Below are 16301 nucleotides of genomic sequence, written 5' to 3'. Positions count from 1 at the left end.
CAGCGGCTATGGCTCATGGGCCTAGCCGCTCCGCGGCATGTGGGATCTTCCCGGATGGGGGCACGAACCCGTGTCCCCCACATCAGCAGGCAGACTCAACCACTGCGCCACCAGGGAAGCCCATTCCATTCTAATTTTTATCTATTCTTACTTTATTGGTCGAGCAAAGACCTCTACTACAATGATAAATAGAATTGGTGAGCATTCTTGTCTTGAAATGCTTTTAATATTTCATCATTAGGGAGATATTTGCTGTTGGCTTTTTTGTGCATATGTGTTATCAGATTATGTAAGTTTCCAGCTGTTTCTAGTTTGCCAAAAGTTTTTTTTTTTAATTATACTTAGGTATTGTATTTTATTAAATGCATTTATCCAAATTCTGAGAAAATCATGATTTTTCTCCTTTATCTGATGATGTGGTGAATTATATTGATTCTCAAAAGTTTGATCAATCATACAGATCTAGAATAAATAATGCATTTTCCTTTTCTATATTTTTGGATTTGATTATATTTTATATAGGATATTTTACATCTACTTTTATAAGAGCTATTGGCCTATTTTGTAATTGAAATTTTCCTTTCCTTTAAGTTTCTTGTCTAGTTTTAGTATCAAGAAACCATAGAATAAGTTAGTTGGTATGTGTTTCTTCTTTTTATTTTCTCAGGAAACTATTTAAAATACATAATCAAATTAATGTTTTACTTTAATGCTTAGGAAAATTCACCAACAAGCCATATGGGCCTGAAGTTATCTTTGTGAGTACAAAGTTGTTGTACTTTTCAAGCATTTTATCTATTTCATTCAAAATTTTCAAATTTACTGGCTTAGAATTATTCATAATATTCCCTTATTATTTTTAAAGTCTGTAAAACTTATAGAACCTATCATATGTTTATCTTTTCATTCATGATACTGGTAATTTATGCCTTTCTTTCCTTTTGTTTTTTCTTGATTGATATTGCTAAGGGGTTATCAATTCTATTAGTCTTAAAAACAAACAAAGAAATTTTGCTCCTCTTGATTTTCCCAATGTATTAAAAAAAAAAAATCCATCATCCTGTGCTCTTTTCTCCTTTACTAATTTTTGTTTGATTTGCTCTTTTTTTCTCCAAGCTCCTTGAGATTGATACTTAGATCAGGCATATTTTTTCCCTTATGTATGTGTTTAAGGACTTACTAAATTTCCATCTAAGCTTAGCTCTGAATTCATCCCATAAAATTTGATTCATTACGTTTTTACTTTCATTCAGTTTAATATATATATATATATATATATATATATATATATATATATATATATATATTTGCGGTACGCGGGCATCTCACTGTTGTGGCCTCTCCTGTTGCGGAGCACAGGCTCCGGACATGCAGACTCAGCGGCCATGGCTCACGGGCCCAGCCGCTCCTGGGCATGTGGGATCTTCCCGGACCGGGGCATGAACCTGCGTCCCCTGCATCGGCAGGTGGACTCTCAACCACTGTGCCACCAGGGAAGCCCCAGTTTAATATATTTTTAAAATTTCCTTTAGGATGGCTATTTTGACACATTGGTTAAGTAGGAATATATTGGCTGATTTACAAACATTTGGGGATTTTCCAGTTATTTTTTGCTTTTATTTCTAGTTTAATTCCACTGTTGCTGGAGAACACACTATGTATAATTTTAATGCTTTGAAAATTTTTGAGACTTGTGCTTTATAGTTCAACATATGGTCAATTTTGGTAAATGTTCAATTTACACTTGAAACAATGTGTTTCATGCAGATGTTGGATGCAGGATTCTATTAATGTTAATTAGGTGAATTTGTTAATCATGTTTTCAAATATTTTATTCTTTATTCCTCTAGTGATTTTTGGTCTGCTTCTTAAATCAGTTACTAAAAGAAGCATGTTTAGGACTTCTGTGGTGGCACAGTGGTTAAGAATCCACCTGCCAATGCAGGGGACACAGGTTCAAGCCCTGGTCCGGGAAGATCCCACATGTTGCAGAGCAACGAAGCCTTGAGCCACACCTACTGAGCCTGTGCTCTAGAGCCTACGTGCCACAACTACTGAAGCCTGCTCACCTAGAGCCTGTGCTCCGCAGCAAGAGAAGCCACTGCAATGAGAAGCCTGTGCACTGCAATGAAGAGTAGCCACCCACTCGCTGCAACTAGAGAAAGCCCATGCACAGCAACAAAGACCCAACACAGCCAAAAATAAATAAATTTATAAAAAAAGAAACATATTATAGTCTCCAACTATAATTGTAAATTTATTATTTTTTCCTATATTTCTTTTTATTTTTGTCCCATTTCTATGGTGTTTCTCTTGTATCATTTCTCATGTTATATATTGCCCTTTTATCTTTTTTTGATTAAATAAGATAGTTATTTGTTTTAAAAACCTGAAATTTTGATTTTTAATTAAATTTGCTCTTTTTTTAGTCTGTATTAATTCCACTTTTATCTTTATTATTTCCTTTCCTCTGTGAGTGTGTGTGTGTGTGTGTGTGTGTGTGTGTGTGTGTGTGTGTGTTTAGTACATTTTGGGTTTTTTTCCCTAACTTCTTGAGCTGGGAATTTATTTATTTTTATTCATATATATATATATATATTTAAGGTTATAGATTTTTTTCTGGGCACTGATTAAAATATATCCCACAAAATCTGTTATGCAGTGTTTTGTTATCATTTTTTTAGATATTCTGTAATTTCATTTTGTAGTTTCACTCTCATCTAAGAGTTGTTTAATGGAAGTTTTTAAATTAACTGTTAGGAAGTTAATTTAAAAACTTTTGTTACTAAATCTGAGTTTTACTGCACTGTGGTATGAGAGTGTTCATTGTGAGAATTCTAAATTATGAAAATTACTAATGTTTTCTTCATAACCTCATACACAGCAGTTTTCATGAATGTTCACTTTAGAAGAAAGTGAAATCTTCCAGAAAGTGAATTTCTTCCAGAAAGTGAATTTTACCAGGGTAAAAATTCTGCCATATATTTATATATATATAGAGAGAGAGAGAGAGAGAGAGAATTATATATATTTTTCTTTATATTCATGAGATTTACTTACTCACTATATCATTAGATTCTCTATAACAATTTTTGTTTACTCAGTCTGCTTTGTACTGAGAGTAGTATGTTAAAGCCTCCTCCTATTTTGTTTCTATGTTTTCTTGCATTTAAATTAATTTTTTGCTTCATATAATTGACTGCTGTGTTATTTGCTGTAGATATTTATAATACTTATACCTTCATGTGAATCTTGCCTTTTATTATTAAAAAAGTATCATTCCTTGTTATGTTTCAATGATGTAGGTCTGTATTCTACTTTGTTTGATATCAGTAACACTATCCTTGTTTTTCTGTTGTTTCCATTAACTTATACCTTTGTTCATTCCCTTAATTTAAGCCTTTCTGAATCATTCTGTTTTGGGCCTATCTTGCGCATATGGAAAATAATTGGTCTTTATCAGCTAAACTAAAAATCCTTTTCATTTAATATAGTTAAGCCTATTTCCATTTGTCATTATTATGACAATAATGACAAATATTATGCACATTGTATTACCTTTGTCATATTTCTTTCTCTATATGATGTTTAAAATATTCTTTATAAAATTTGTTGGCATATAGAAAAGTTTGTATTTCTGTGCTATTAGTTATCTTTGTACTTATACCCTTATTATTGTCCTTATTTCCTTTTATATATGAGTTGCCTAATTTTGACTTTGTCAGATCATAAAATACAAAGATAGAGCATATATCATGTAAAAAATAACATTATTTTTTGTCTTTTTCTTCTCTAGTTTTCCTTATTCAACTGACTTTTACTTCATTCCTGCCCATTTTCGTGTTTCCGTTTCTATTCTAAGTTTTTTCCCTATGTCCCCAAATACTTGTGTGTTGATATTTTAATTTAGTTTAAAGTGCTGTGTTAATTTCCTTTTGCATCATAATTTTCTTTCTTTCTTTCTTTTTTTCTCTTTTTTTTTTTAGGGTAGTGATGGTTTTCATTAGCTTCTTATTCTTATTCTCCTTTTATGTTTTATTTTTGTGGTAATTTTCAATAGATGTAGTCTGTTTCTGAGTTTTCCCATGGAGAGGACTGGTAGTTTGATAGTTCTATAAGATTCATAGTTTAAGATCATCCACTTCTGCTAGTGTAGTGAAGTATAGTTCTTTATAGATAGTCTTTGTTTTGTGGAGGTGAGTTTCGGAGGAAAGGATTGTGTGTCCTTTAATGTTAAATTGCGTGATATATTTTGCCTTATGAGATGTTTTATTTTCCCCTATTTTTTTCCCCCTTTACCAGGTGCTCTTTGAAGGGTCCTTTTCCTTTCTTTTTACCCTCTTCTCGTCCAAAGTGTTATCGTTTCAAGACTATGTCTCAAGTCCCACATGAACTTTTTGAGTTTTTTCCCTGTGGTTTTGTATGAGTTTCTATTCCTTTCACACTTGGGGAGGATATTCTCATTTTAAAGATTGACTCACTTTAATTGTGGTCTGATGTTATTTCTATTCTTCTCCCTTTTGTACATTTGTGTGTGTGTGTGAGTTGCATTTGGTTTTAGTGAAAGTTTGCAGCAGTAACTTGGAAAGTAGCTCATTGTGATCTGGTGTTTATTTTCCTACTTACAGGTGATTTGAAACTTCTAGGTTTCCTAATTATATAAATTTCATGAGATAATACAATTGTTTTGTTATTATTGTTATTAATTTTCTTGAGGGGATATAATACGAGATTCAGATTTACACCATACCCATTACCTTGGCTACCTAGAAAACTAGCTGGTATTTTTTTAGCACCTTAATGATATCAATCTATTTTCTTCTGTCTCCAATATTTGTTTATAACAGTCAATTTTTAGTCCTATTGTTGCTCCTTTGAAAGTAATGTGTCTTTTTTGTTTTAACGCTTTTAAAATTTTTTCTTTATCTTTTTCTTCCAGAAATTTCACTCTGATTGGCCTAAATGTTATTTACTTTGTCTTTATCTTGCCTGGGATTTGCAGAGATTCTTCCATGTAATGTTTGCTGCCTTTTTTCAGTATAAAAATTTTTTGATCAGTGTCTCTTTTTATATTGTTTCTTGCACATTTGCCCATTTCTCTTTTTCTGGGATTCCAGTTAAATTTATTTGAATTTTCTACCATACCTCATATTTCTTTTCCTCACTTCTGAATTTTCTATCATTTTTTCTTTGTGTATTGATCTGGATATTTTCAGTTGATATATCTCCCATTTCACTAGTCCTTTCTTTTGCTGTGGTTAAATGTTTCACTCACCTATGAAGTATTAGTTTTAGTTAAAGTTTACTTTTTAGCTCTAGAATTTCTATTCTATTCTTTTTTTAAAAAACAGATTTCCTATTGCCATCTGTTTTGTTAAGCATATTAAAAATATCTATTTCACAGTCTATGCCTGCTAACTCCAGCATCTATATCCTCTTCATGTTTCTTGCTTTTTTATAATTTTATTGAGATAAAATTCACCTTTAAAAATTCACCTGTAAAAATGAATTCAGGGCTTCCCTGGTGGCACAGTGGTTGAGAGTCCACCTGCCGAAGCAGGGGACAAGGGTTCGTGTCCCGGTCCGGGAAGGTCCCACATGCCGCGGAGCGGCTGGGCCCGTGAGCCATGGCCGCTGAGCCTGCGCTCCGCAACAGGAGAGGCCACAACAGTGAGAGGCCTGCGTGCCGCAAGCAAAAAAAAAAAAAAAAAATGAATTCAGTATTTCAGCATTTCAAAATATATTTTCAAAAGTTGTGCAACCATTATCGAAATCTAGTACATTTTTATCACCCAACAAGGAACCTCAAGTCCATTAAAATCACTTCCCATGTTTTCTCCCACCAAGCCCCTGGCAACTACCAATCCAATTACTGTCTCTGTGGATTTGCCTATTCTGGACATTTCATATAAGTGGAATTATAGAATATGTGGCTGTTTGGACTGGTTGCTTTCAATTAGCATGTATTCAAGTTTCGGTCATGTGTTAGATGTGTCAATAATTTATTAGTTTTTAGAGGTGAATAATATTCCACCATATGGATTTACCACATTTTACTTGTACATTCATCAGTTAATAGACATTTATGTTGTTTTTACTTTTTGGCTACTATGAATACTAGTAATATGAACATTCATGTACAAATTTCTGTGTAGATATATGTTTTTTTCTCTTGGACGTACACCTCAGAGTGGAATTCCTGGGTCATATGATAACTCTATGATTGGCTTTTGAGGAACTGCCAAAATTTTATCCAAAGTGGCTGCACCACTTACAGCCTCAACGTCAGAGTATGAGGGTTACAACTTCTCTACATCTTCACCAACATTTGTACATATCAGCCTTTTATAATTATAACTATGCTAGTGGGTACTAGTGGTATCTCATTGCAATTTTGATTTACATTACTGATTACTAATGATGTTAAGCATGTTTTCATATGCTTTTTGTTCATTTGTAAGTATTCCTTGGAGAAATGTCTATTGAAATAATCTGCCAACTGTTTAATGGGAAGCCTAGGTCTTCTTTTGTATATTCATGAGCTGGTTTGTATAATTATACCTGGTTAAAATCCTTTGGAAAATATACAAAAATAAGCCCAAACTTCTGGTCATGCCACTCTAGTGATTCCCCTATTATAAGCCTCCTAGCAGGATGTAGCTATTTATTTTCACATCTGATGGGCTTCTCAGGTCTCCTATCAACTTGTTGGACACAGAGTCCCTAGGTGCTGCCTTCAAGAGCAGAAGGAAAGGATTGACTTAGAGGTTGATTTGCAGCTGGGTGACTAGGAGACCTGAGCACATGGAGCTAAATCAACCTCTGCTTCTCCATGTCCTGGTCCTCTTAGGAGGACCTCTTAGGTTGCCCAGGAAAGAGGTGGGGCTGGGGAGGGAGTCTGGGTAGGAGTCCAGATCATTGACAATTAGTGTAATTAGTTGTACTTTTTAATATGTGCTTAAATATACCATTTTGCTATTTGTTTTCTATTTGTCCTATATTTTCTTAGTTATGATATATAACCCTTATTATAGTATACTTCCATTTCTCCTCTCTCACCCTCCCATCCTTTGTGTTATTTTAATCATTCCTTTTACTTTTACATATGCTACAGGAATACATTGCTTTACCTAGTCACTGAACTTTAATGAAAATTTTAAAATGATCAAAAAAGAGAGTTTTATATGCAACACATATTTGTCATTTCAGAAATTTTCTCCCTTCCTTCCTTCCTCTCTTTCTCCCCTTCTTTCCCTTTCTTTCTTTCCTTCTTTCCTTCCTTCCTTCCTTCCTTCCTTCCTTCCTTTCTTCCTTCCTTCCTTCCTTCCTTCCTTCCTTCCTTCCTTCCTTTCTTTCTTTCTTTCTTTCTTTCTTTCTTTCTTTCTTTCTTTCTTTCTTTCTTTCTTTCTTTCTTTTCTCTCCCTTCCTCCCTCCTTCCCACTCCCTTTCTTTCTTGATCCAAGTTCCCATGTGGTGTCTTTTTCTTCCTTTATGAACAATGCCTTTCAACATTTCTATTAGCATAGGTCATGAAAGCATAATTGTTAACTGGTCCTTTTAATATGACATCTTATATCCCGAGTCAGGTATATTAAGTTAGGATGGGAGGTAGAGAATAGTCCAGGAGATGAAGCAGTGCATTGAGAAGATAGACTTTAGCAGGTAAATGTCACAGCGACTACCAGTAGAAATTACACTTTCTGAATCTAACAGTAAATATATTTTCACTTTTTGAAAGTTAGATAAATAAGAGAAGGTCAAGAGATAAATGCTGAAAATGATTCTAGAGAAAGCTTGCTATAAATGGTCACAGTGGATATATTAAAATCTATTTTAATTTCTCTGTTTTTTCCTTAGACGCAAATTGTAGACTTCATATTAGCATGCTCCAGTATTACAAATCAAAGATTATCACAAAAATTACAATTCAATTCTTAGCATGATATCTAGTATAATGCAAATATTCAATAAATATTTGATGAATGGACACATGAATAAATGGGTCAAGCTTGTAGATTCTTGAAGAAGCTCCTTTCCTTCACATACAGGCAAACTAAAAAGGATCTCAAGGAATGAAATGCCTTTTTTCTGTAGCCAAAAGAGGAAGAAGGGAAAGACTGAGGTTTTGGACACCTCAATCCTTGGTAGTTCGGACTCTACTACCTCTACATTGAGGTAGTAGAGTCTGAACGAAAAAGAGGACTTATTTTTCTCTATGGTGCTTTAAGCATTATAACCCTTATCATTGATTTCTGAAATTTTGGAAATGCAATTCATCTTTCAAAAATAAACTATTCATATAGCAAAAAATTTACCTTGAAAAAGTCAACTAACAAACACTTAGTTGCCATGTTGTAAGACTGGGAAAGAAGTTGCAAGATACAAATTGAGAAACTTAGAGTTTCTAGTCACTGAATGTAACTGCAAAAATTTTGCCCTTTTTAGAAAAGGAAACCAAAAAGAATCAAAGGACAATGTAAAGAATTCACATACAGTCAAAGAGAAAACTCTCTGTAAGTGATAGTAGTGAAGGTTTCTTGTATATTTCTACTTCTGAGGCTTTCTTGTCAGATTAATTTACTTAAAGCAATGCTCTGTAGAGCCTGGTTCTTCTAGGCTGGGTACTTGCAAAGGATAGATGGCAGCAGGATTCCTAAAGAACTTACATGAAATTGCTAAGGACCCTGAATCAAAACTTCAAGTTTCAGAGAACTTACAGCCACTAATGATCCACCACCACCATAAATATTGGGACTCTTTAACTACACAGAATTTCATTGTTCTACCGAAATTTAGAAATTGCAGCTGAGGATCTTAAGAGAATCACTACTTACTGATCTGTTCAATCTTATCCACATATAGGTAAAGGTCAGAGTCAGAAGCATCATTGTTTTTTTGCATGTATAATCAGTATAAGCATGTAATTAACTAGGATGCTCTTTTGGCTCTTGTTAGAGTTGCTTTCTGAAAAATGGTAAAAATCTCTTTTTGTGTAGATCTAAAGAATAGCACAGAAAGGAGATTCTTAAAGATCATCATGTGGAAAGTTAAGTTTTGGATATCTTGTTCAAGGTCATAAAACGAACTAAAAGTTTTATGTTATTCTTGAGGGGAAATTTTCCATACTATAGTAAAATGAGTTTAAATTGTTTTGAAAACTTAATAATATAATGTTGGCAAAAAAATTTTTGAAGAAGAAACAAAAGAGACCACTTGAACTGAGAGACATTAGGATGTTTATGAAGTAACAGTAATTATAACAATGCAGTGTTAATAAACCTATCAATGGAATGGAAAAGAAAGTCCAGAAGCAGACCAAATCAAATATATATCAATATAACATTTAGTATATGACAAAGCTAGCATTTCAAAAAAGTGTAGACATTCCAATAACTTGATTATTGGTATTAAACAGTTGGAAAAATTAGGAAGCTCAACTGCTTACATCAAATAATATACCAAATTGAATTACAAATATATTCAGAGTTAAATAGGAAAACAAAAACTATTAAAAAATATAGGTGAAAATTTAAAGAACTGAAAAGCAGGGAAGAACTATGTAATTATAAAAGAAGGCTAAATGGAAAAAAAATGGTAGATTTGATTTCATTTAAAAATCTACAAACAAATTTAAAATGAAAACAACGAGCTTGTAACATTTGTTTCATTTTTATGAAAGAGGAAGCATTCATAACTTCGTAGAGAAAAAGTTATTACAATTCAATAGAAAAAATAAGGGAAAATGGGTAAGAGACACAAAATGGCGCTTCACAAAAGTAAAACAAATGATCACCATATATGTTAAAAAAGGTTAAAATCACTAATAATCAAACCATGGTAAATTAAAAAGTAAAACAAGACATCATTTTCTGTCTATCAAATTAGTGAAGATTTAAAAGTATAATAATAATTCTTATTTTTGATGAGGGTGCAAAACAATTGGTACCCTCATAATTTGAACAGAAGATAGCTCAATTAAATAGCCTAAGATAGGATAATTATATTATGATAGATATAGACTATAAAATTTTATATAAATATTAACATTTAAGCAGCAGAATATTTGATGACATGAGAAAATAGTCACCTTCTATTGCTAAGTGACTTATGTAGATCTCTTTTTTTTCTTTTCATCTTTATTGGAATATAATTGCTTTACAATGGTGTGTTAGTTTCTGCTTTATAAAAGAGTGAATCAGCTATACATATACATATATCCCTATATCTCCTCCCTCTTGCGTCTCCCTCCCACCCTCCCTATCCCACCCCTCTAGATGGTCACAAAGCACCGAGCTGATCTCCCTGTGCTATGTGGCTGCTTCCCACTAGCTATCTGTTTTACATTTGGTAGTGTGTATATGTCCATGCCACTTTCACTTCGTCCAAGCTTACCCTTCCCCCTCCCCGTGTCCTCAAGGCATTCTCTACATCTGTGACTTTATTCCTGTCCTGCCCCTAGGATTTTCAGAACAATTTTTTTTTTTTTAGATTCCATATATATATGTTAACATGTGGTATTTGTTTTTCTCTTTCTGACTTATTTCACTCTGTATGACAGACTCTAGGTCCATCCACCTCACTACAAATAACTCAATTTCATTTCTCTTTATGGCTGAGTAGTATTCCATTGTACATATGTGCCACATCTTCTTTATCCATTCATCTGTCGATGGACACTTAGGTTGCTTCCATGTCCTGGCTATTGTAAATAAAGTTGCAATGAACATTGTGGTACATGACTCTTTTTGAATTATGGTTTTCTCAGAGTATATGCCTAGTAATGGGATTTCTGGGTCATATGGTCGTTCTATTTTTAGTTTTTTAAGGAACCTCCATACTGTTCTCCATAGTGACTCTATCAATTTACATTCCCACCACAGTGCAAGAGGGTTCCCTTTCCTCCACACACTCTCCAGCATTTATTATTTGCAGATTTTTTGATGATGGCCATTCTGAGTGGTGTGAGGTGATACCTCATTGTGGTTTTGATTTGCATTTCTCTAATGATTAGTGATGTTGAGCATCCTTTCATGTGTTTGTTGGCAATCGGTATATCTTCTTTGGAGAAATGTCTGTTTAGGTCTTCTGCTCATTTTTGGACTGGCCTGTTTGTTTTTTTGATATTGAGCTGCATGTGCTGCTTGTAAATTTTGGAGATTAATCCTTTGTCAGTTGCTTCATTTGCAAATATTTTCTCCCATTCTGAGGGTTGTCTTTTTGTCTTGTTTATGGTTTCCTTTGCTGTGCAAAAGCTTTTAAGTTTCATTAGGTCCCATTTGTTTATTTTTGTTTTTATTTCCATTTTTCTAGGAGGTGGGTCAAAAAGGATCTTGCTGTGATTTATGTCATAGAGCGTTCTGCCTATGTTTTCCTCTAAGAGTTTGATAGTGTCTGGCCTTACATTTAGGTCTTTACTCCATTTTGAGTTTATTAGAATCTCTTTAAAATAATATTGTTGTAGCTATGTCTATATTTCAAGAAGTATATACACCAGTGATACATTTTCTTAATAACATTCTATATTTTTAAAATTTAGATAATTAACATTTATGTGTTCTATAGTCAAAACTTTATTAATAGAAAAAATCAGGAAGTATACATAGCAAAAATGTAACAATTATTACATCTGAATGATAATAATAAAAATAATTTTGTTATCCTTAATTTATTATATTTTACAAATTTTATATAATGAATGATTTTTATAATGAGATAAAAATTCTTTCTGATCCCAGTTATGTGTGTATGTGTGAGTACAGAAAAGAACTTAAATAAACATACCTAAATATTAGTCTTGTTCCTTTCTGGGTAGTAAGGTTTTTTTGAGGATTTTAATTTCCTTCTTTATACTTTATGATATTTTTAATTTTATATATTAAAAAATTCTATGTATAATAAAGAAATAAATGTTACTTAAGTATCCTCACTATGTTGTGTTTAAGTATTACTTAACATTTATATGGTAGAGTTATTTATTTATTTTCTTTTTGGTACGTACACATGCTGTAACAAGAAGCAGAGTTTCTCTGCATGAACGTAGTGGGTATTTATGTATTTAAATTACTAGCCAATTAAAGTACCATCTAACAGCTTGCGATTCTTGCTGGAATGGAGATGTCAAGGCCTGATGTGAAACAGGAGAGAAACATTATGATTGTCAAACAGTTAATCACAGAGGGTCCCAGTGACAAGGGAACTTATTTCATACTCATTTTGTTCTTTTTACTTCTTTTGGTGACTGGAAAAATAGGAAAGACAGGAGCAGAAAAGTCAAAAAGAGTGGATAGATGGCCATACTTTTATTTAACTCTGTTAAATGAGTGGGGACGTGTTGGTGGCTGACATACATCAAAACAGCATACAAATACTTGAAGAAACAAAAACCAGCTGAAAGTTGAGTACATGCTACTAGGAGGTCACTTAACTTCAATCTGGACTGAAATCCTAGAACAGTGTTAGAAGGGATTTTGACATAATATAAAATTCTAGGTGAGTGGTAAAAAGTGACCCTTTCAACGTTCTGTAAAAAGCAAGGTTAGATTAAACAGAGATTGATAACTTTTGAAGACTAATTCAAAAGGAACCAAATTATACTGAGGCATATCAGTTTCTTGGTTAACTGGATCTGTAGTAGTATTAACTTCTTTTTTTACTTTTTCATTGAGGTAAAACATAAATAACATAATTTTTTTTCATTTTAACCATTTTCAAGTGCACATTTCAGTGGTATTAATTATATTCACAATGCTGTGTAACTATCATGATCATATATCTTTTTTTTTTTATCATGGTAAATTTCAAGCATACACAAAAGTAGAGAGACTTATAATGAACCACCTCTGCAAACATTTATTTTTTATTTTAAAAATTTTATTAATTTTTTTTAACATCTTTATTGGGGTATAATTGCTTTACAATGGTGTGTTAGTTTCTGCTTTATAACAAAGTGAATCAGTTATACATATACATATGTTCCCATATCTCTTCCCTCATCTTAAACAGAAACTCTGTAACCATTAACTTTCCAGCCTCCCATCCCCACAATGTCTAGTAACTTTTAATCCACTTCCTGTTACTATGAATTTGCCTATTTTAGATATTTCATGTAAGTGGAATCATATACCCCTTGTCCTTTTATGTCTGGCTTATTTCACTCAGCACAATATTTTCAAGGTTCATTATGTTCCAGCTTGTGTTAGAACATCATTCCTTTTAATGCCTAAATAATATTCTATTTTAAGTATGTGAAACATTTTCTGTATCCATTCATCTGCTGATTTGACACTTGGGTTGTTTCCACATTTTAGTTGTTGTGCATAATGCTGCAATAAATATTTGCTTATAAGTATCTGTTAGATTTCCTGCTTTAATTCTTCTAGTTATAGAGCTAGGAGTAGAATTGTTGAGTCACATGGTAATTATGTGTTTAACATTTTGAGGAACCATCCTATCATTTTTTACAGTAGCTGTACCAATTTATATCCCCACCAGCAATGTATGAGGATTCCAATTTCTCCATATCCTCAGCAACACTTGTTCTTTTTAAAAATAATTATTATAGCTATCCTAGTAAGTATAAAGATGGTGTTTCATTATGGTTTTGATTTGCATTTTCCTAATGATTAATGATGTTGAGCATTTTTTCATGTGCTTATTGGCCATTTCTATATCTTCTTTGGAGAAATGTCTATTAAAGTCCTTTGCCCATTATTTTTGTCTTTGCCCATTTTTAAAAATTGTGCTTGTGTCTTTTTCTGTTGAGTTGGAGGAGTACTTTATATATTCTGAATATTAAACCCTTATCAGATATACTATTTAGAAAATACTTTCTTTGATTCTGTAAGTTGTCTTTTCACTTTCTTGTGTCTTTTAATGCAAAAAGTTTTAAAATTTGATGAAGCTCAATTTATTATTTTTTTCTTTTGTTGCTCATGCTTTTGGTGTAATATGTAAGTAGCCATGGTCAAATACAAGGTCATGAAGATTTATCCATATGTTTTCTTCTAAGGGTTTTATGGCTTTAGCTCTTATATTTAGGTCATTGATCCATTTTGTGTAGAATTTTTGTATATTATGTGAAATCAGAATACACCTTCATTCTTAGGCATGTGGAAATCCAGTTGTCTTAGCAACATCTGCTGAAGAGACTCTTCTTTCCCTATTGAATGGATTTGTCACTCTTGTAAAAAATCAGTTTGCCATCAATGTATGGCTTTATATCTGGACTGTCAGTTCTATTCCACTGGTCTTTATGCTATTATACAGTATTTTGTTTATGGCAGCTTTACAGTAAATTTTGAAATTGAGAAATTTGAATCCTCCAACTTTGTTTTTCTTTCCAAATATTGTTTTAGTAATTTGAAGCCCCTTGCAATTCCATATGAATTCGAAATTGTCCTTTCCATTTCTGCAAAAAGGCAGTTGGAATTTTGATAGAGATTACATTTAATCTACAAATCACTTTGTGAGTGGCATTAACAATTTAGCAATATTAAGTTTTCCTATTCATAAACACAGGGGATCTGCCTTTATTTATTTTTTTTCAATTTCTTTCAATTTTGTAGTTTTCTGTGTACAAGTCTTTACCTCCTTGGTTCAAGTGTTATCTCTTTTAAAATAAATAAATAAATAAATATATATATATAGTCTTCTTATTTAAAAAATGAGAAAAATTGAGTTGAAAAGCTGACTACTTTCTTTACTGGGTAAGCAGCCTATGTTATAGGCAGCTGGCTGTTCAGACAAGGATAATTCAAGTCTCTGGAGAGCTTATAAAATCAAACTCATATCATGGTAATAAAAGGTGTCCATGCTATAATATAGAGAGTACAGCAAGCCTAATTACATCTTTCTTGGATTTCTGAGGATATGGACATTTCTCAGTGAGATAATTCTGAACATGAATTAAATTATGGGGTAATGGTAAGCAGAGAAGGTTTAGAAGATTGGGTTGTTTGTGTGGTGGATTCAAAAATTGAGAGCACTAGCACTTTTAACAGGCAAAATAGCTGATGTTATCTTGAAATTTTTTTCTTTCTTCTCAAAAGAATAACATTTTATATTTTATTTTTATCTATCAGGATTTTCTGTAAATGCTTCATATTAAAAAAAAACAACAACAAGATAAAACAAAAGCTTGGCCATCTTGATTCCTTGGAAGAGCCTCAAGACAGTTGAGCCAATCCTGGTTGCCCCTCCGTGATGACTGGTGAAGTGCCTGCGGCAGGCATCTCCAGACAGCCCTCCAGAAATTCTGAGAGCTGGAGGAGACTCTTGTACTCAAATGGCTCTTCAATCCAAGGGAGTCTGAAGGGTTTTACTACTTCAGATATTTTGGCAGAAAATCTCTTAAGATTTTCCTGAGTCTACCTGGGAAATTTTAAATTTCCCTGAGCACACTTTATAAGATTATACAGACTTTACTTTTAAAAATTAATTAATTAATTAGTTTTTATTGAAATATATAGTTGATTTACAATGCTGTGTTAGTTGTGTGAGTTTCAGGTGTATAGTGAAAGTAATTCAGATATACATATCTATTCTTTTTTAGATTCTTTTCCATTATAGTTTATTATAAGATATTGAGTATAGTTCCCGGTGCTATACAGTAGGTCCTTGTTGGTTATCTATTTTACATAAAGTAGTGTGTATATTTTAAAACTACATAGACTTTAAATTTTAACATTTAAACTAAGACTTAAAATATTTGGGAGGATTTGCAGAACTAAAACACAAATTTCCCCTCTATTTGTCTGTCTTCCTTTCATACAGCCTTTTGGCAAAGATGTTCTTTTCCTTTTCTAGGGGAAAAAAAATGCCTGAATTATCCTCTGTTTTCCTCTCTCTTTCCTGCCAGTCTTGATTGGTTTCTTAAAATACCTGAAGCCCTGATGACAGGAAAGTTGAGGGTTTCAAAGTCCATGTCTTAAAATTTATAGTGTAGTCACTTGGATTTTATAATAATATAGGAATGATGTGGGAGTTGATGGTATAAAACACATTATAGAGTTATAGCTGAGGATTTATGAAAACCCTAGTGTAGTGTAAAAATATCGCATTTCTCAGAAAGTAGGTGTCAGTTTCTCAACCAAGTCTCTTTGGACATAAAAAAATAAAAAAGGTGTAAGATGCTTAAAAGAGCTATTATTTGTGGTATTAATATGAAAATGCCACTATACAATATGTAGCAGCATTTATTAAGCAGCTTTACAATATTTTGTTAGGTGTCCTTAAAAATAATCCTCAGAGGGCTTCCCTGGTGGCGCAGTGGTTGGGAGTCCGCCTGCCGGTGCGGGGGACGC

This window comes from Pseudorca crassidens, chromosome 2 (assembly GCF_039906515.1).
Source record: "Pseudorca crassidens isolate mPseCra1 chromosome 2, mPseCra1.hap1, whole genome shotgun sequence".
NCBI classification, from domain to species: domain Eukaryota; kingdom Metazoa; phylum Chordata; class Mammalia; order Artiodactyla; family Delphinidae; genus Pseudorca; species Pseudorca crassidens.
Note: the sequence above shows the minus strand (reverse complement) of the source record.